The sequence below is a fragment of the Rhopalosiphum maidis genome, chromosome 4 (genome assembly GCF_003676215.2).
Source record: "Rhopalosiphum maidis isolate BTI-1 chromosome 4, ASM367621v3, whole genome shotgun sequence".
NCBI lineage: Eukaryota > Metazoa > Arthropoda > Insecta > Hemiptera > Aphididae > Rhopalosiphum > Rhopalosiphum maidis.
The window spans coordinates 20,112,769-20,136,068 of NC_040880.1; the positions used below are offsets into that span (position 1 = coordinate 20,112,769).

Sequence of the window (23,300 nt, forward strand, 5' to 3'; positions counted from 1 at the left end):
ACGACAAAAATGAAACATTTGTGAATAACTGATTCACTTATCTATATTGCACTCTAATATCAATAATGAAAATTCATTTAACAGTCGTATGCACAATTTATAATACGAATGCATAGTATTAACACACACACACACACACACATATTATATACAACACTTCGACGTGTAATAAATACTTTCGGGTGGTCGGAACACGATCACGCCCCCAAGCGCCGATGATTTCGATTAGCACATTAGCGCATGTAGGAATATATGTATATTTTGGATATATTATACTATTATATAAGAGACCTCACACACGGAAATTCTGTTGTTAAACAATAATATCGAACAATGTATACACGCGCAGAAAGTCAAATGTCTCGGCCTGAAGCATTATTTATTTCTTATTTAAGACAATAATTGCATTCAGAGGAATCGTATAAAATGTATCTTTTAATATGTATATAATAATAATATATACAAATTGTATTATTTGTAAATCTCGACGTCAACGAGACAGATACCATTTTTTATACTAAAATATTATCTAATTAATATTTAAACAGTTTTAACTTTTGTTTCTAAAATATTATTATTAACGGTTTCAAAGTTTCAATGATTTGAATTCGAATACTTTGGTACTTTTGTTAAACTATAATAATATGCTTTGCTCACTATAAATAAAACATTTTTATTAGTGAAATATAAAGTAATATATTGTTATTTAAAATATGAATGCAATAAAACTGTTATATCACATACGCAATCATTGTTTGCGGAACTTGAGCTCCCTAAAAAATTATGTAGAAGATTTTTTATACACATAAACAGGTCGAATGTCATAAAAACTGTTATTTTTTCATATGCATTTTTTTTAAACTACTGATGGGAAAAAATAAAAAAATGAACTCTCTAAAGTACAATATGTGTTCGATTTCGACCCTATATATAGATAAAGTACAACGCAGAGAACTTTTAAAGCACTTCATCTATCCGAAAAAGTGATTACATAAAAAAAAAACTCGTAAAAAAATATCCACATCATTGTATAAATCCAATAGCTCTCTCGCTCCGCTCAACATCGAAAAAAACATTCATTTTTCTCTACAGGAATATGAATTATGACAGTGCGAAAATAAAATTCTGCTATATTTTATTTCGTTTCAAATAGTACAGCCGAATTGAAAAAAAACCATTACAATTGCCTTTCCACGTACATACATAGTATATACGTATACAGCACCATACATATAATATTATCATCTAAAGTATAGCGAACCGAGTGAAGTATAAAAATACAGATACATTTGGTTTGAAAAATAATGGATTTACGAATTATGTATTTTAGTTTGATCTCAGTTGGGATAAACATAATAATAATAATAATAATAATATGTAGGTTGTTAATATATATTATTATGATAACCGTTAAAAACTGCAAAGTAAATTCAAGATACGATTCCATAAATTATTTATAAATATATACATATATACACTGTGGAACAACGGATGAGCTTGCATATAAAATACTAGGTTTTTATAAAATTATACTTCCGGTATTTTGTCGCTATAATATGTATTTAGCTAAGAAGAAAGATAGACGGTCAGAGATAATTGCAGGACAACGCGGCGTAGAGGTTAATTTTTCAATAGAAATTGTTTACTCAAACGTATAATTATTACGTGACTGCCCCTGATAATTGTTGATTTGAATTTTTACACCTACCGTACATACATATATCAAACTCCCGTGGATAACACACGCTCGGGTACATGTTATTATTATTCATAAATACCTACACGCCAAAAGATTTCAATTTCCGAAGAAAAAAAATATACAAACAACAACATAGGTGACTCGTCGATGCACTCACAGCTACAGTATTAATAAGAAGATTTTACCTCACAAAAACATTTTAATTTATACGTACATAATACTATGAACGTCCTGCCGGCGATTTCCGTTATGCGACGGGTATATGTATGGTATATTATTAAAACAAAATAATAATAATAATAACAAAAAACGGAGTACTAACGATGATTTTACGGTGATTCAACGAAATGCGCATTTAAAATGTCTCATGCCTATGTTTGATACACATTCTGACGATTGATATTTTTGTATGGGAGTTTAATGAACGCGCTTAGTTAGATTTTTTAAATATAATCCTTAAATACATCACATTTTAACATTCTTTAGATTTACTGTACCATAATTTATAATATAAGAAATGTCCGATAACGATATACATACTTCTGTTTTTCAAATTGATAACCCTTATTTTTACTTATTTTATAAACAAAAGTTTGTGTTTATACAGGACACTCGTTAAAAAGTATAAAACATCTAAATAATTTGAAAATATGCTCTTTAGATAAACTGAAAAATTTCAAAAATCACAATTTGAATATAACTGAATTATTGAAGACGAATGTGACCGAGATGAGTATGCTTGATGAATTACGCTGTATATATATAATATGTATATAAAATCAAAATAGATAGTATTCAAAGAAAAACACACCATCCTATATTATTTGATCGTTATTCCTATCTTTTGTCAATCAAGTTTCCGTTACGATTCGTACGTATCCGATGTAAAACGTCAGCTAAATTAATATCATGTTACAATTTTAATATATTATTATACATACTACGATACATAATATAGGTTAATACCTACATCATCATGTTAATACATGATGTACATTAAAATATATAATATGAAGACGGAGTAAATAAATTGTATTTTCCAAAAGTTGAAGTACATTATTAATAATTATTATCTACATATTGGCGAGGTATAAGTTCGCGAACACATTACATCACGCGATGATTTATAAACGAAACCTAGACTGCAGTGAACTGTGTTGGCGGTCTCTTTTTTTCGAGTTTATTTGAATATGCAAATTTTTAATAAATGTTAAATGGTTTTAATTCAACGCTGCATAAATGTATATACCTATACAATTACAAAAACACGTAACAATATAATATAGCACCTTCCTCTGTTCTTTCGCTACTGCACGATTTAATCATATAATATATATTTATGTAACTACCATCCATGTCCTGCAGGACAACGTTTTTTTTAAATTTTTAATTGTTGTTTAATTTGTTGTCCTGGATATAATATTTTGTTTACTACGTGCATTATTACACTACAAGCAACGAAAAAGAAGAAAAAAACATGTAAATAAAATAAAACGTGTTGTTATATACAGTTGCTGTGGATAGTAGTTATTACTATATAGTTCATACTACCGAGTCATTGGCGGTGTTATTTAAATTATTATTTGGAAAAAAAATATTAACTTCATTCATGTGCGCTGTAGTATGTAATGCACATCATTTTACCACAATAATATATATTAAATTAAATGTATAAATCTACAAAACTATAAAAAGTAATATTTTTCTCATTTATAATAAGTTTGAAGCCCAAGCACGCAACGATGAATTGTATTGAATAATTTTTTGTAGATCGATTTATCTCTTTGTGCGGTCTACATACTATTGTTAGATTTTAGATAAATTAGATTACACTTTATCAGATTTAGATAATTTATCATATACAACTGCAAAATACCATTTTAAAACACAACTAAATAATCGCCAGAAATCTAACCCGAAGAAACATACATAATTCAGATTATATACGCATTACGCATAGAATGTACAACTTTGTATCGTAATTAAAAGAAACAGGTTTCGAGATAAGATTTCTACTGTGTACGTTATGCTGAATTATTTGACAATAAATATAGTATAGGTACCAAATTATATTACATTTATATAGCAAGTTAATATTTTAGAACTTAATATAATAATAAAAAAAACATTATAATAATGTAATGTTTTCCCCGTTACTATGCTTTTGACTTATAAGCATACGGTATAAGTTATAAAATATAATACTAAATTTATCTTTTATACATAAAATAATAAAATTGTAGAGCTGAGAGATATCAGCCTACTACCCTACAATAATAAATAGTTAGCGACACAAGAATAGACCATAAAAATGGGCTTAAAATCATAATATTTCAATTTTATATATACAGTAATCGTAGAATCTATGAAGTGTAGTTTTTCTTTTTAAGTTCAAAATTAAATTATTAGTAATATATTAAATTTAATAGTTTTTATGAGTCCATTTAAACTTTTCCTGGACGTATACTACGTGATTTTTATGGTTTTGAAACAAGGAAACTGTTCTTAAATAGTCTTGTATAATGTATTATACTATATCGAAGATGGTAAATAAACTGCGGTAATGACCGAGATTGTAGTAAAACACTTTTGAAATATAAAAAACTGAAAAAACTATCATATTACGGACTATTTAAAACATTTTAAATTATTATTTATTTATACATTTTATTTAAAATATAAATCAAAACTATATAAATGGGTGTGCAGTATGTGCGTGTTTAGCAGTATATTATTTATTTACTCTGTTATTTTAATATTAATGTGAATTGACTGACAGCTTAAAGGTAATACCAAGTACCAATAAAAATAACTAAACATTCTGAAAATATTATTTGTATATTAAAACAGTATTCATAATAATATTGTAGAATGAATTCAGATTTTAGATCGCATACTTTTTTTTTTTAAAACTGAAAATTATAAAAAAATATTTTTTTTACATTATTTTAATTTTAATTTATTGTTTTCTAAAAATGTACCCCTTGAATATTTAAACGGAATATATTTATATTGTCATATTTTTAATAATGGTCACCACTAATAGAGTTATAACCATTATCATACAATATACATTACAAGCAAATAATTTATTTTCAATAATAACTATTAGTTGTATTAGCTATTTGGGTAAACCAATAATTCGTAATAGAAAGAATTTTGATGGTAAATTATGAATTTAAAACAAGAGTAAAGAATAATTTATTTTGCACTAGCGATGAAGTTTATGATATTTTGCAATTTGGTCAAAAGCCAAGAATAAAAACCGATTGTTACTATTTAATGTTTGATTTTTACTATTTGTAAAGTGCTTTTAGTAAAATTTGTAATGCATTTGGCATTAAATCTAGTAAACGTTGTAGGACACACAGCGATTTACCATTGTTGTTTGTATCATAGAGCCGTAATGCTTTATTAACAGGATATACGTCTTCTTAAAAATACTAGACAATTTGATTTAAAATACACACTATAATACAATTTATCCGATTCGAATACAATATAGTTAAATTGTGATAAACTGATAACATTTAAAATCAGAAAGAAATCAAATTAAATTTTATGAAGTACCAGCTATTATAAAAGTATATTTAAAATGTATTTTATAACTTAAAGTAGGTACCTATAATTCATAAACTATTCGTCCAAAATTCAATTTGTATACATCAAAGTAATCTGCTTTGGAACAAGGAATTAAAAATGCATTTGGTCATTAAAAAGATTAAAAAAATAACGATTAAAAAAACAAAAACATATATTTGTAATACAAAAATGTTTTGAAGACTTACAATATTTTTTGAATGAGTGTCTTACGTTAAATGGATAACCTGGTATAACGTGTATTATATTATGTATATAACATAATACGGTATTTATAATTTGTGCGAATAATTAATAAACCGTTTATGGACATCTGGATTTCATCGATTAAATTGTTTTAAAACGTAAAAATTGGTTGTTTATCGTATAACACGAAGGTTATATATAGGTAAGAATAATATATAAAGGGAATTCCAGCTATCAATCATCGTACACTGAACACTAGCCGTAGATACACTTATAATATGCTATAATATACATAGCTAATGGTGTGTATACCTGGGCCCTGATGATTGCTATGAAAGCACTATATATATATATATATTATATCATTTAATATGTATTCTGGGTGAATTAGGTGTACACGAGGTCAAACATTTTATTAAGTATAAACATAGGACGTGGCAAGTGTAGAGCATATTGCTAAGTGTATCACGATAAATAATATTATAGTGTAGTCTTACCGATATATATATATATATATATATATACGTATTAGGATCCAAATTTTTCAGTGGTACTTTGACCTGCATACAACAATCCATTAATAATAATAAGGTAATGTAAGGATCCAAATTCTAAATTCAATTATTTAATCGAAATCTAAGATCTAAAATTAAAATCCATGGATTTGATTGAATCCATGGCTATTTTATACATAATATATGATATCACATACGCGATATATGCGAATTAATAGAGTTTTCAACTTTTTTTATTTATTAATCCGTAAAATTGCTCGTCATAAATAATTAGTTTGTAAACTAATATTTTTTACTGGTCTCTCAGTGATAGTTGAAATGTATATACCTCATTTTCTTAATAACAAAAGCATTAACAATAGTGGAAACTATCTAAGACATGATTCTATTTCCGGCCAAATTTTAAAACGTATTTTAATAAAATAATTTGTTTATAGATGATTTAGCTCCTATACACAGAGTTTTGGATGTAGATTCCATGAAATTCTAGTTTTGATGTTATATAGTTTAAATTTGTGACGACAAGTTTAAAAAATGTGACGAAAGAGTTTAGTTGCGACAATTAAGCATGATTATTACGTTAATAGATACATAATATTATGTTGATAAAAATAACAGTGTTGAGATTTCTAATTCAACGATATCGACTGTACATGAGTGGATATCCAATAGGAACAACAATAATAATAATAATAATAATGATAATATACATATATATATATATAACAACAATTACATTAATCAATTATTTTTTTGGTATGAAATTAATTTTTCATACCAAAAAAATATTACGTCAATATATAATAATTATGTTCATTGCGCGTCGTCGTTTATATAATATTATACGATTGTAGACTGATATTAGGTATTTTGAAACAAAAAGGAAATAATAATTTAACAGAAATACACAAATCGAATAATCAGTAACCACAGTTTGCACATTAATTTTTATCAACAATTATTAAAATAATTTTACAAATTTCGAAAAGACATAATTTTATATAAATAAAACCTATTTAACGCTTATAATATTTATAACAGTATTATTTGGAAAAGCGTTTTACGTATACGATTTCAAAAACTATATATATATTATAAATGCATAATAAATTATATGTTTAATTGAATATTTAAAATATTCAAATTATTTTCAATATAATTATATTGCAAGTAAAACTGGGTATAATATCAGTATTTTCCAAACATTTTAAACTTGAAAATTACACTGACAATGTAAGTTTAAATTATTTATTGTAGTAAAGATATCAGCTTTTATAGTTTTATAACAAAATCGAAATCGTATAAATCTAATTTTCCAAAATAATTATGCGACAAAAAACAATTCTATACGGCTCATTTGTTTGACAATTTCCCAAAATTACATCATGAAAAAACTTGTAGTATGGAATAATATAAGCCGGTATTACTCTTACAGTATTCGATTTTCAAAGCCCTAAATTGTCTTGTGGTGATTATTTGCGAATGCAGTATGCATAAATATTTACGTTTTGTATGCACCATTTTCAAAACACACAGTCCTGTTAGATAAGATATAATAAAAATAAAAATAAATCTAAATGATTTATCGTATCGAGTTATTACATAATAATATGTCGACCACAATGCAGCTGCAGCAGCACAAATGTATGTTATAAATGGTGATCCTTCTGTGAAGTTACTAATTACATAAATACTATGATGGCAATAAATTTAGTAGGTGATAGCAAGCCAAAGCGATGAAATACTATAAAGATACCTAAACGAATATGTTTATATAAAATCTCACGGATTTTCGAACGAAACACGTGGCTTGCATATAAGTATAGAAGGAGTGGTTGAAGAGGAGGAGGAGATCTCGCGAAAATGTGGCAAACCGGGTCTCGATGGGCGGTAGTAGTAGTAGTTGTGGCGATTTTATAGCTAACGTACATAACAACAGTAAGAGTAAGACTGAGCCGACAGAACGATTTTACGATTATTGTTATTTTCTTTTTTGCTATTTCAAAACGTGTTGCCCCTAAAGGTGTTCCTATCGTTGTTGGCGAGGAGGCGTTGCCACCAGTGCGCATTTAATTATGCACAAACCAATAAAGGCCCTACCACACTCTCACACACACATATACATATATATATATATATATAGATACAATAACTCCAGTATATGATACTTAATTAGTAATTACATTATAAGTATAATATATATTATAAAAATAAATTGAATTCATATATTTTATATAATATACCTATGTGTTGATATCTTATGTCTTGTCATAAAACACCAACGATATAATATGAAAACATGTTAAATGGATATAATATATGCTCTATGACTTAACTGCACGTGCATTTGTCGGGTCTGTATAATATTATTATTTTTATTGTTTACGTATATTATAAATAGATGCGGGACGAAATAGTTCCGCGGGGACAGACTACGCGGGAGCAGCATATACTTTTTCTGGAAACGTGTCTCAGTCATCTGCGCTGGGGTTAAGGTGAGGTCTGACTATGAGTTTTTTCGGGCCAAACGCACGACCACATAACATGAATGCCTCAAATAGTCTTTTTACTATCCATCCTTTGGCAGTAACATCGTTTGTTGTATGGCCAATAAGGGTTTACGATGCTTTTATATATTCATCGATTTATTATTTGTGGGTTCACACATTTTATTAACCTATCCAAAGTTACCACATTTAAATTGCATTTCGTAATTTTGAATAGATAAGTAGTGAATCCTATTTAAACTGAAAGTCTTGTATAATATCGTGTACGATGAGTTTGTCGTTTATTATGTTTTGCTGCTTATACACGAGGCAACAAACATCAACCCGGCAGTTTTGTCAAAATATTGAAGAAGTTGTACAAGCGGCCAATTGTGTTTTGTAATCACTATTATACATTCGCCATACACTTTGACGACGACGCCTATAATACACTGTTTATTATTTTCAACAATGGTATTCTGTTTGCTGTTTTTGTCATGGAGTAGTAGGATGATGTGATTCCATTATTTTAACACGAGTTGAATTCAAATGTCACAAAAAAGTTTTGTTTTATTCAAAGATACGATGTAAGATTTCCAAATTAAAAATATTTATATTATTATGAATAAGACACTGTATTTCGTCGCACTTCTTTAATCTCGAGATAATATATAAGTGATGTTGTGATATTACATTTAAAAACTGCAATAATAAATAAACACGCTAGCAAAAAAGCAGTTATGTATAATACTCAGATAGCTTCTATTTCATAACAATATTTTGGATATACTGTCGGTAATTTTCTTTCACTGAGAAATACATTGAGAAAATTGTAAAATTACATTCTTAAAAAGGAAACGTTGTACAGCATAATTCAGATCACAATAAAAGAAAACAATTCTGAATTTATATTTTTCGAGAATAACCAACATTAAACATTGATTTCAAAATAACAAATATTACATGATTTTTATACAAACATTGTATAGATAATAATACATAGTATAATAGCAATATTTAAATTTAAACGTCAATACAACTATTCAACAATAGGTAGATAAACATATTTATAATTATAACATAAGGCTATATTTGTATTATTTGTTAAGAAATGTGAGCAATTTTAAAATTAATTAAAAAAATAAATAATGTAAGATGTAGGCTCATTATATATTTATATATATATAAATCCATTTAATTTAATTCCGATCATTTGCTGATAATTTCAGGTATTGTTTGGCATACATATTGCCATATTATACATATATACATAAGAACGGCGATGAAATAGTTTTGTTGTTTTAATTTGTTGCCAGTAACCAAAATAAGAGGTAAGTTAGCATAAATTAAAAAGTAGTATACAGACATACATCGGATCATTATAATATATATTACTCATAAGACTATAGGTGCTATAGAATTTTCACCGTTCCGTTTTAATTCATTTTTTAACGTCATATTCCGCCCTACTATGTACAAATCAACGTTAGTCTTCTGCGCCATGACGATATCTACAATAATCTATACTTTGAAAAGGGATGTAAAAAAGTGAAAATAAAAATCACTCGTGCGTGGAATTAAAATCTCTATCTTAAAAGTCGAGCTTAATGCACGTTTGGTGTATCATAATATAAAGCACATTATACACATCATCATTACAGGGTGATTTGACGAGATCAATTAAACGAGACCGGTTTTAAGTTGTACATATAACGACAGATGTTTAGAGATAAAATCCGTACGTCGGAAGATCGGATAGATTATAATATAGATGTATATATTATATATTATATTTTATCGCATAAATCGTATTATTATCTCAAATCAGTATCACAGATATTTTAATATTAATAATATAATGGCGCCGGGCAGCGACTATGAAGTCACATTAAACTTATGCACGTAGATATATAATGCGTATCCACCTAATCATATACAGCTGTAATGCGTGGATGAATGTATAGGTAGGTACATGTATAAACGCGAAACTGTACATAGCGACGTGATGATGCGATGCCATAATATATTATCATTCGTATTGGGTTTCGAAACTTTCGAGATGTTATTTGATGAGAATAATAGTAATAAAGTGACAACCTGTAATTATCTTTTAAATGAAAAAAAAACCCATAAAATTAATAAACGGGAAAAAAACTTCAATAATTAATTACTTGCGCCTATAAGGTCTTGGGATTTGTTGTCGGGTGCGATTTTGAAACCGAACGATTAAAGCGCATTAATATGTATTTGCACTGGCTGTATATCATGACGTCATCGTTGCTGTTTATTAAAAAAAAATAAAACGAGCTGGGTATTATTATTTAAATTTTAGCGGTTGGTGGAAAAAAAGATCGCCACGTAAAATATGTATACGCTTTTATATAGGTACAAAATATACAAATAAAAGTAGGTATCTACTGCAAAGAACAGAAAAAAAAATTAAACGGAGCGATTTTTCAGAAATACACGAGAATAGATACAAGTAAAAATAAAATATACATATATGTAGCTATAGTATATGTGCTATAAACATCCATTTAAAATTTAGACTCCGGCTCATCCACAAAGCTCGCCTATACCATCAGCTGCTGTATTATACATGTATAATATGTATGTATGTATATACTACAATGTATTAATAATACGCATGATGTGTGTATTAGTAAAGTTGTCTCCTGTTGTCTATTATAGTCATCACTCATGTGTATATAGGATTACACACACGTCTATACAAATAATCGTTTTTACCGTAAAATGAAATTAAATGAAATATTTAAAAGTTTATAGTTATGAAAATTTGAAATTTTACTATATTGAACGACTCGTTACATTAAATACTCCGAATAGTATGATTAATCGCAATCGATATTTTATTTTTAGTTTATAATGACTCTAAATAACCAAACGATATCTAAAAAAAAAAAAATAAAGCAATAATAACTAATAACTTTTTATTATTTTGTAATGGATTGTGCGTGTCTTTCAATGACTCTCAAATACTGTCATATCACATCCATCCAAAAACACTATAATAGGACATTTCAATGAAGAATGAATGCAAAAAAATAATAATTAATATCTACCAATATGCATAGATAACGTAAACATATTATTACAACCCTGTGTTTAAAATAACGGTTGTGTGATCAAAATAGTTGTAAATAATTAAATAACTCTGTGAAATCAATTGAATATTTTTTCTCTTAGTCATTTTTCTGTGGACATTGTCTTCGTCGAGAATTTTTTCTTTTTTAGAGGTTACCGCATATAGGTGATATAATATAACAAGATCCCCACCCCATGAACATAATATGCATAATAATAATGCATTTTCTATTTTTATAAAACTATTCTGCTTTAGTAAAAATACTATTGTGTTGAAATTGTGAACACAAAAATTTCCAAAATAATCAGAAATCAACTTGGAACAGAATATTTAATTTACGCGTTAAAGACAATCGACATGTTATTGTGCTAGTACTGTAGGTATATATGTTTTACGTTTTACGTATAAAGTAAAATAATGCATATGTATATGTCGCATACTATACGCGTTACTATAATATGAGGTATAAATACGCTTTATTCAGCAGTGCGTTTTGGCGATTAGTAATGATTTAAATTTAAACAATTCAACGAGAGACGATATTGCAAGGTGGGGAGTTAGGCCATTAGTCTACACATCGTTCGCATTTATAATATTAATATATTATACTATGATCTTATCTCGCAGTAGCCCGGAGGGTATATAATGTATAGATACAGATATTCTTTGACCGGGAGCCTCGGGTGTAATACACACTGATGCAGTGATGCCGCCACAGCGTTCCAATATAATATAATGTATAGGTATATTCAAAAACGATTTATTATTATTATCGTACTAATATATGTATGTATACCTATATATCGATGACGCGCGATCGATCGTATCTTCGCGGGCGTATATTTTGTATTTTCTCCTTGCCCGTTAATGAACCTCAAGACGAACTTCGACAAATGAGTCTTGGCTACTTACTACGTTATAATATTATTTTCAACTCCAGTTGAAATCTATAAATTGTTTTTCCGATTTTATAGCCTGATCACTGAATCAGATAAACAGATTTTGCAATGTAGCTATGAATAATAAATATTATATTATACATACATACATGCAACGGCTTTTGAGGTATGAGATGAATGTATATAAAAATCTTAATTATTATTTTCATAGAATTTTTTTTTTTAATTAATATGTACAATTAACACTAATGAAATAGATAATTGCTTTTGGAAACTCTCATCTATTACTTACATATACACTACCACACACTACACCACCTATTTTATCGCTTGACTTGCCGCATAAAAATATTTATTAATATCTATGCGCATTATGATACTTAATATTCTTAAAAAATTATCGATATTTGTCATAAAATGTATAATAATAAGACACTTGATTAAAAACTACTTTAATATTGTATTAATTTTAGTGAAATTCCTGTAAAATGAACATATTATTTTATACGAAATTATTATAATTATGTGTGTCATAGACGTCGATTTTGATAGGTTATACTAATATATATCCTATAAGTTGAATTAAAGTTTAACGTCTACGTTAACATATATAATTCACGAACTCGTAGGCCCGGAGTCATAATATTTACATTATTTTAACAGTTAATCGTGCACCCAAATTCTTCGTAATGATGTTTGTACTACAATTTTTCGTTCCAAAAATAGTTTACAAAACGTTGTTTCAAAAAAATACAATTAAAGCGATACGTACGTTTTTATAAAACTTAAGCTTTCACTTTTTGACCATTTTCATGACTAAATCATTAGCACATTTTCTAAAACCGAACACATCATTAATAACAAATACTTATAAGGTGTATAACTAATGTGTATTTATATATGTATATATTAAACTCTATTTTTCTGCTTCAGATAATGATACTAGTTATAATATAATAGAAAAAATATATCTATATCAACGAAATAGGAAATAACATAAATATGTATATATATATGTATATTAAATATTTAATAAAGGATACTATTAAATAGGTCTGTTATATATACAAACATTTAGCAACTTAATTTTTATAAAAAGTTTGTTACTATATAGAATACGAACTATGACCTTTTTTTAGATTTCACTGTAGTATATATAATATATAAGAACATTTACTATGGTCTTATATAATTCTATAATATAGGATTGTATTGTCGTTTCAATTATATTATGAAAACTAATTGAAAAAAGTAACAAAAGTATAATAATCAAAGCCAAAAATCTAGTATCCTATAATATCATTAATATTAATTTATGCATTTAAGTTTTCAGCACTTAATAATTTCTTTAGGCTGAAATAGCACATAATATTTTCTAAACAAAAGAAAATTAATTATAAAACATAATACTTAAATAATAGATGCAATTATTTTCACGCTGCATTTGAACAAGAAGAAAAATTAATTCAAAACAAATAAAAAATTTAATAAATATAAAACCAGTATATTATTTTAACCATTATTTTCTAAAGCTATTAAGCACGTTATTATGAGGATTTAAAAATTTAAAAATATTGATAAATCGTTCATAAACTCAATCACCTCTTTATTTATATTTTTATTATTATTATAAATGAATATTTAAACAATAAGGTAGTAGGTACCCAAAATATATTTTTTCGAAGACTCAAAACAAACAAGCGTATTATACCATGTAAGTATACATAACCTATAACGCCTTAGCATCACATATCACAATATTATATACGTTTAAGACAACCCAATATAATATAATAATTATATATTATAGTTACGAAAATCTCGCTGTACGATATACGGTTTTTTTACGATGCATGGGTGAATTTAGGATAAGGAAAATTTCCTGGAGGCAAAAAAAAATATTATGAAAATAATACGAATTTGGCATTTGTATAATATAATACGAAGAGTTATTAACCGACTATTAAAATACTAGGTGAGTTTCCGCGATTGTTCGCTTTCGATTATAAATAGATACATATACGCTGACTGAGAGTGCCGGACCACGCATCCAGATGTGTATACGTAGATTATAATAATAAATATTCAGCTATTGTTTTAACCACGCACAGATTGCATCGCAAGTTATTTTTATTATTATTTTAACATAATAACCTACGCTTGTTCAATAATTATGAAAGAAAAAACCGTTGTGTTTTAATCGGTTTTTTTTTTGTTTCCTCTGAAAATTATACAGGCACGTCGGTCGATTGTACAAAGATTCAATAAATCAACGCCAATTTTCCACGATGTCAAAGATAATCGCGTCGTACACCTATAATATGATATTATATAATACACCCGCTTACGCCCCGTGCTGCGATCTCTACAATTTCTAGAATTTCGGATTGCACCGATAATTTAGTATAATCATATTATAATACTGGTTAAAACCAGATTATTCGAGCTTTTAATACTATATTTAAATGTATTTACACGTTTTTAATTCTTTAATCAAATATCATAGATCTATACATGGCCACGCTGTTATAAGTGTGCCCAATTTTAGTCTCCGGCATAGGAAAACCAACAAGATATGATGATATAATAATATATGAAACGGGACAACATATATCTGTTTCATTCTTTTTCATCATTAAATCCTTGGTGTTATCATTAGAATAAAATATCGCAGCTTGAAGTAATTTATAAATCTAATATGGTCATATGGAATAATAGTTCCTTTTTGTCATCTTAAAATGTGAACGAGTAGGAGAGGGCGTATAAAAATGTTTCGTTTAGCACAATTAAATTTCGAAAATTTAGTCAGTATGATGGTTTTTACAGAAGTAATTTTTCTTGGCACATATATTTTATCAATCGTATAAAAAAAATATCAATAATCGACGAAACGTTTTCGCCAACAAACACGGTTTTAACGAATAGCGCAGAACAAAATGGTTTTTCTCATACTGTATAGTATATATATTTTAATATATTAAAGGAATTTCAATTAAAATAAATACATTTAACACGCACAACTTTCATAAACAAAGACAAGCGCCTGTAACACTCGGATACGTTCAACCCTATTTTTGTTAAATTGTATACCTTGTGATGTTTTGGACCATTATCATTTGCAGCAACACTTGTACACAAAGACACGGAAAATTTATTTTTGCTAACGTGCCGTTATAATGAGTGTAATAATTAATATCTCGGTTACGGCCAAACGAAACGAATACTTAAAAGATAAACATAAATTTATACGTACAGAGGTGTATGCGATCGCGTGCTCGTTCAATCGTGTATATGTATAATATACACTACTATAATAATATAATAATATAACACTAATAATAATTTATGGCTTAATCGTGTCTGCGTATCGATCATCGGTCGGAGTGTTTTATTACACGATTTTTTTTTTTTTTTTATCGTTTTCGAATCTGTATTTGAAAGACCCCCGCCTCCCCTCTTAGGATTTATGTTAATAAATCATGTTAAGTGAAATGCTTTGAATACTACATCTGGCGGACCGAGTCGGATCACGCGTTTCGGTCGCGGTGTGGTTCTTATCGCGATTAAAATTAATACAATATGTATTTTTTTTTTCTGTAAGCAACACACGCGCGCGGCCATACTATAAAGTCGTTGAAATTTTGCATAGATACGGTCTTTTCTCTATTCTCGACTATGTCTCGGTCACTACAACACATTCATATTGATTAAATACATACTGGCGGTCGCGATCCACACAATACCACGTCACACGTGCTTGTCGTACATCATTGTCAATCAGTATAAAAATGTATCTACGAAATGTCTCTTTACAGTAATTAAATTACGCCTTTACTTATAAATTTACTTAAATTGCATAAAATTGGTGTTTTACGGACATATAAGAGTTAAAAATTCATCTAATATTTAAAGAATTCAGTTCCGATTTAGATTTTCAAAATCGAATTTTTTTGGTCTTGAACTTTAAATTTACCTCTTAAAACTATAGTAAAAAATAATTCAGACTTTAGTTTTAATGAATGTCAAAATTACAATTTACAAAATTGATTTTTTAATATTTATATCATATAAATTAAAAAACGGAAGTAAAAAGTTATCATAGAAGTTAGACAACACACAATATTATTGTACCATACTCAAAGAAAAAAACCCAATAGTGTGTCTAATATTAATAATATTATCTTATTTTATTTTAGGTCGAATATTATAATAATAAAAGTGAATGCTATATGATTAAAATATTTTATTCGAATAAGATAGTATAGTATAGTATAGTACTATAGTATATATTTATAAGTTATTAATAAAACGTAATATGCAGTCAAAGAACTTAAGTAATAAAAATAATAAAACATAACTTGAATTTACAAAAATGACCTGCAGTTTCAATTTTAGTTAACCAAGAAAGTTGAATAAGGGTTCCCGTTAAATTCAGATTGATAGATTTTCAGTAGGTTTAAGAGGGTGCGTTACGATTGCGTAAATGGACCTTTTCCACTATTACGATTGCGAACGTTCAACAGATACCCATACTGGTTTCAATACCATTATTTTTTAATTGAGGTACCAAGTCCTCTGATTACAAATAATAATTTATGAGTACTTATTAGGTTACAGACAACATATTCGATATTACATGGATTAAATCAAATACATGATATCTACGTATTATAATACGTATGCATATCGTGAAATTTGACTCGTTTCAAATATATAAGCTTTCGGGGGAGGTACGAGACATGGTAGCAAATTTATTATGATCTCGAAGACCTCATCGATACGCCCTTATTCTTTGTGGTCACACATACTGCACGGAAATACGAATACAAGTACGAGTGGGCGCGCACGTACACACACTCACACACTCTCGCACACACACTTATATAAATTTTTGCATAAATTCCATTACATAGTATATAATGCGTACTGCAGAAGCATTAAGGGCACAGAATAGCCGTTGATACCATTCTTGACAGTACGATACAATACGATCTGTGTGTACATTATTGTAGTGTATACATCGCATGGTTTATTTTTAAAAGTTCACCCTAGACGCATTTTTGTAAACAGGATCATAAAGTTTGTGGTCACGAGGAGTAAAAGCTGACAGGAAATAAAGTAGAATATAGGGGTTCAGCCAATGCTCCAATAAGTATAATAAAAGAAAAGTTATCAAAGTGATTATATATAAACCTACGTATAAATATATGTGTATTATATGTCACGCGTGTACTGCAGCTGAGTACATAGAAATTATGGAAAGTTTTTAGGCGACTGCACTTGACGACAGCGAGCAACGGCGTAAACTATATACTACAGTGTTCCGGACACATTCAAGAAAATCCAAAAAGATTATTTGTTTTCACCACACTATGCGTATCGTATATACATTTTTAACTTAACGGGTTTCCTGGTCATAATGCACCCTCGTCATATAATATAATATATAAACACACATATACACACACATATATTATATAAATGTATTGTAAACTTCACATAATTATGTGGTTGGAACCATTATCAAAGAAAACTACAGAAAAGTGTTTAATACTCGCAAGAACACGACCATACTATTATTATATTGGGCTATTATTTTACGAAACAATACTCATTATTTCAACATAGGTATTTTTTTAAATATCATAATTTTTTAAGTTTTTACTTTTTTGGATAACATTTTTAATTTCATATTTTAAAGTAGAATATTTTTCAAATATTTTCAAAAATTTTAATAGATAGAAAAGGTTTCTTAAAGTCAGACTATACATTTTTCTAATTTATATATATATATTTACATATAACATATTATACACATTTAAGTATGTTCAGCTGGCATAATTGGTAAACCGGAAAAACAAAACATAAAATGTCATTATCACACGTACTTAAATCGGTTTTTTCAAAAAATACAAACGTACACAACGATGGTCGCGATGTGACGTCCATGCAGTAACTATAGATACGTATATAAATAAACATATAAGTTCACGAGGCTACTCTCAATTCCTACTATATATTTTACGTTTACTAAAAGCCTAATAAAAGAAAAGAAATTGTAATATATTTTAACAAATACAATTATAAATGTGTATAATATACTATATTTATTATATATTCATGTTCTAATTACCGTTTACTAATTAATTTAAATAGTATTTTTAATATCATGTTAAAAACCACTGACAATTTCACAAAGAATTACGAATGTAATTTACATGAAAATGTAAAATTTACTACACCACTTTTATCCATTTTAAATTATTGTAATGAAGATTTATTTTTCTAACCATATTATTTTGGAAATCATAATTAGTAATTAAAGTAACTAAAAACAATATTAAATAGGTTAGGATAGAAAAGTAAAATAAAGATTATATGAATCTTATTTCATAAAAATCAATATATTTCAAAAATTGTATTTTTATATGAAGTAAGATTTATGGTTATTGTAAGAATAAAAAATTAATTTAAAGCGTTCAATATAGAATTGGAAAACACAAATCCAATGCATAATCATTGAAAAAATATTTATTTTTTTAATATGAAACCTATATTGAGAGTTTGAAACATAATTTTTGTCTATAGTTTTATTAATATGTTGATTAAAATTTATAAATATATAATTTACAACGAACACTATATTATGTTACCGATGTTCTCAATACTATATTTTATTGACAAGAAGTATCAAATAAAAATAAACATTTCATAAGTACATATTATACTCGTGTTAATTGAAAAATCTAAATTGAAAGTTAAAATAATTTTTTCTTGTGAAATAAACACTATTATAAATTACAATTATTGTTCACCAATTTACTACAACAAATAGGTAGGTATAATAATTAGGCTGATCAATTAGCTTACTATAATACTGAAAATTATTTTTATACTAGTATATTATTAGATACTAATTTATACTAACACTTTAATCGTATATTATTAAACTGAATAAATATTTAATGCATTATAATGTAATAGTAATTTCATAAATATATTTACGTTGTGGTGTTAAATTATGTTTCTAATACTCCACACACAATCAGTTACATCGAGTTATAAAAACAAGTTCAGTAACGATCGTCGAGTTAAAACAAAATATAAGAGGAAATTAAATAATTTTTATCTAAACAATTTGGCCTTGTTCAAAACAATATTAGAAAGTACTATACCTATCACCGAATAATTTATTATTAACAAAAATATTAACCGAACAATTATTATATGAGTAACTATAATATAGAATAATTAATGATTGTTTTTTTAACATTATAGGCTTTGTAATATATAATGTATATTATACATACATAGTTAACATACCGTTAACATGATTTTTAGAGGTTAGGTGTTTATACCTAATTGAACTATCTACGATATACATTTTATAATGTTAAATTTCATTACTTTATTTTTATATTTATTTTATCCCTTTATATAATACTGTTAAAAAAATGTTTTAACTTACCGAGTGCCCAATTAGATCATTAATACAACTATTTATGGATCATCCAAAAAGCAATTGTTTTAAAGAAAAAATAAATGATTTATATCACTTCATTTAATTTTAAGTTTGAATGTTCATGAAGGTTTTCCCTATAACTTAGTCCAATCTATTCAAAACATGTAGCAATATTTTTAAAATAATTGAAAGTTAGTTTTTAGTATTTGCCAACAAGTAATTGAAATATGTATACGCTAAATATTATTATTGGGAACAAAAAAAAAACGTGTAAAATTTGAAAAAAAAATATTAATTTACAAAATATTGGCACATACTCGTATTTCGAATAGATCAGTTAAAGTCGAGGGGTTAAATTTACGGACATCTAGTTTAAATCAAAATTAATTTTCTGCTGACATTTTGCCAGTTATAAAATAAATGTTTGATTAAAAAAAAAAAAAGTTTTGAAAATTCTCAAATAGTGGTGTATAGTAGTTTTAGTGATTTGAAAAGTTCTCGCTTACCTAGAACAAAACAATAATACAATACAATTAGTAAAATGTTAATAATTTAATCAATAATTATATTTTGTAAAAAATTGTCCACTGATAATTCATTATAAAAAAACTTATGTATTTCTCAGTGTATTAAATATGTAGTATAGTAGATAGAAGAAACGCATACATTCAGAAATTCTTATCAAATAATATAAAACAACAATTATTACAATAAATATTTAATAACAAGATAATCACAAGATATCTATACATATTTATTAGTTTTAAAAAAATATCAAAGGTCTGTATTAACGTTTCCTTTTTTCATAGACGTTTTTATTTTTATAATAAAAACGAAGCGATGAATGATGATATAATAATATGTGCCTCACAGATATTATGTCAAATAAATAGATAACCTATACTTAATGCATATAAATACATAGTAGTAGACATGACTTTCAAAATGTATATGCGGTCGATGGCGTAGTACTAAGTCAAGTGAAGGGATTCTATTTAATGAGGATTATAAATTATTCTCACATAAAAATCAGTAGCTGGTTTACGAGTCAGAAACTAGATAACAGTCTACCTGTTTAAAATATTTGCATTTTTTTACATTAAATAGGTACTCGTACATAGGTATACAAAAAAAACCGATAAGACGATGACGGTGATGGTATTATTTTTTAGAGAATAATATATATATATATATATATATAGACGCTGCGATATCTGACCTAATTTTCGAAATCTGGCGAGACATGATTTGAAGAAAATTTTTGAAAAAAAAAATAGTAAAAAAAAAAAATATAAGTAAACATTTCTACATTTATATATATATATAATATTTAATAGCTAGTAATTCACTATGTATTTATATATGTGCACTACCCACGCGTTATTTTATAAGACGATATAAAGGCGGTCGCCAAACTATTAAACCATTAAGTCTGGACATCTATATAGTGCGCATCTGTATAATATGTATACGTACATACGATAAATATTAAGAACACATGGATCTGAAAAATGTTAATTGTAGAAAAAAATTCTGGTGAAAAAAAATGTTCAAAACTCGTTTCGTCGTCGGGTCATTATATTATTATTATCATTATCGTTTCCTATAGTCGTTTGCACGGATAGGCGCGAGAAGTGGAGACGGAACCACGATTTTTGCACTAAGTACCTAACATAACTCTATCGTCGACCTTATCATTATGCGCGCGGATTAAAAATGTATGACGTGTATGTGTCATTGGGTGCCTTTCACTCGAAATCCTCTTTCGCATACACAACACACAACACACATTTATAAACATGAAAACTACTTTAAAGCAATATATCTATACCCAACTGGCAAGCTCTTCCTCTTCTGCGAAAAAAAAAGCAATTTTGTCAACGGGTTCGACGGGTCGCGTATATTTCATTGGCGAAAACAGCACAATATAAACGGATCAAATAGCGGGAAACGTTTTTTTGTTGTTATGAGGTTTCACCAGAGATTTCATATTATATTTTTTTCCCTGATGATCTAATCGTCTCGAAAATAAGCCTATTATATTGTTAAGGATACACTGCACTGTGAGTTTATTCATAAAACTGTTCAAAATAGCATGTAAACGCGTAGTCAAATGTGTTCATATAATATAGTAATACAATTCATTGTTTGAGACAATTATAGTGGGTACTAGGAGGTTTTCGTGCTTTTTTTCAGACCGATTTAGTGTACGGGCGACTATAAAACAATGAGTGAATAAAAACTAAAATTTCGCAGTACCTAGGTGGTTACCATTAAACACATTTTAATTGTATTGTATTGTCTATAATATTACAATATTATTTTATTTGGGAAAGTTTTGGCTACACTAATACAGCACTACTTTAATAGACTAATGGATTGCAGTTATCGAAAATATCGTAGGCCTTTAATTAAATCGTATAAAATGACGACGTTGGCCTTTCACTATACTTTCATCTATTCCCTAAACTACTCTCGATTTAAACAAGTAACTGCGTAATATCAATACATGTCTATACGATCGTCGTTAAACGAATACTGACACACAATATTGAGAGCAAAAAGGACATTAATTTAACATCTGCACCTAAATACAATAATTCATTCTTAATGATTGCTAATGAAAATAAATTAAATACGATAAACGAGTAATAGAATGATTGCCAATAATCTAAAATTAATTATTTTTAATCAAACACTTCATAATGTTATATAATACCTACAAATTTCTTAAATATTGACAAAAGTAGTAAATTATATAACAATTTATACATATCTATCTTTATAATATTGTATATTAACGGTGATTCTGATAGTGGTTTCATAATTTACACGATTAAGTAAACTTAAATTAAAAAAATATATTACTTAATATTGTTTTTATCACTACGTAGACAAAAATAAAACGAAGCTTGTATGAAAAATGTTCATTCACTACTGCACAGCGTTGTTTTCTTTACGGTTTATCCGGGTAATAAAACTGCACGACTTAATGACATTGAACTTGGTTTTTATTATACAAGAACAACAAAGTATATCTTATGCTACAGTATTATTATAAAGTACTCTATACCATACAATAGATACTGATAACATAATATTATGTTGACGTATTTAAACGGCTGAGTGACGTAATGTACTAACTAGAATTTCATCGAGTAGTACGGCGGTATATAATATTAATTTAGTGAAATATTAATAAAGACCATCGTAAAGTATGTCTTTGAATAAATGACATACAACCATATATTATATTATATTATAGCCAGTGGTATTCATTGAACTCTTTGTACAATGAGATTTTTCAATTTTATAAAAACACGAGATTTTTGAGTGCGGTTAATACA

The 23,300-nt window shown here is 27.3% G+C and overlaps 1 protein-coding gene across 2 annotated transcripts in view; it reads right to left on the reverse strand.

The window, feature by feature from the left end:
• Window positions 1-23,300, reverse strand: part of LOC113557797 (protein-tyrosine sulfotransferase) — a 96,029-nt gene that overhangs the window by 31,431 nt on the left and 41,298 nt on the right. The gene's annotated exons all lie outside the window — the stretch shown is intronic.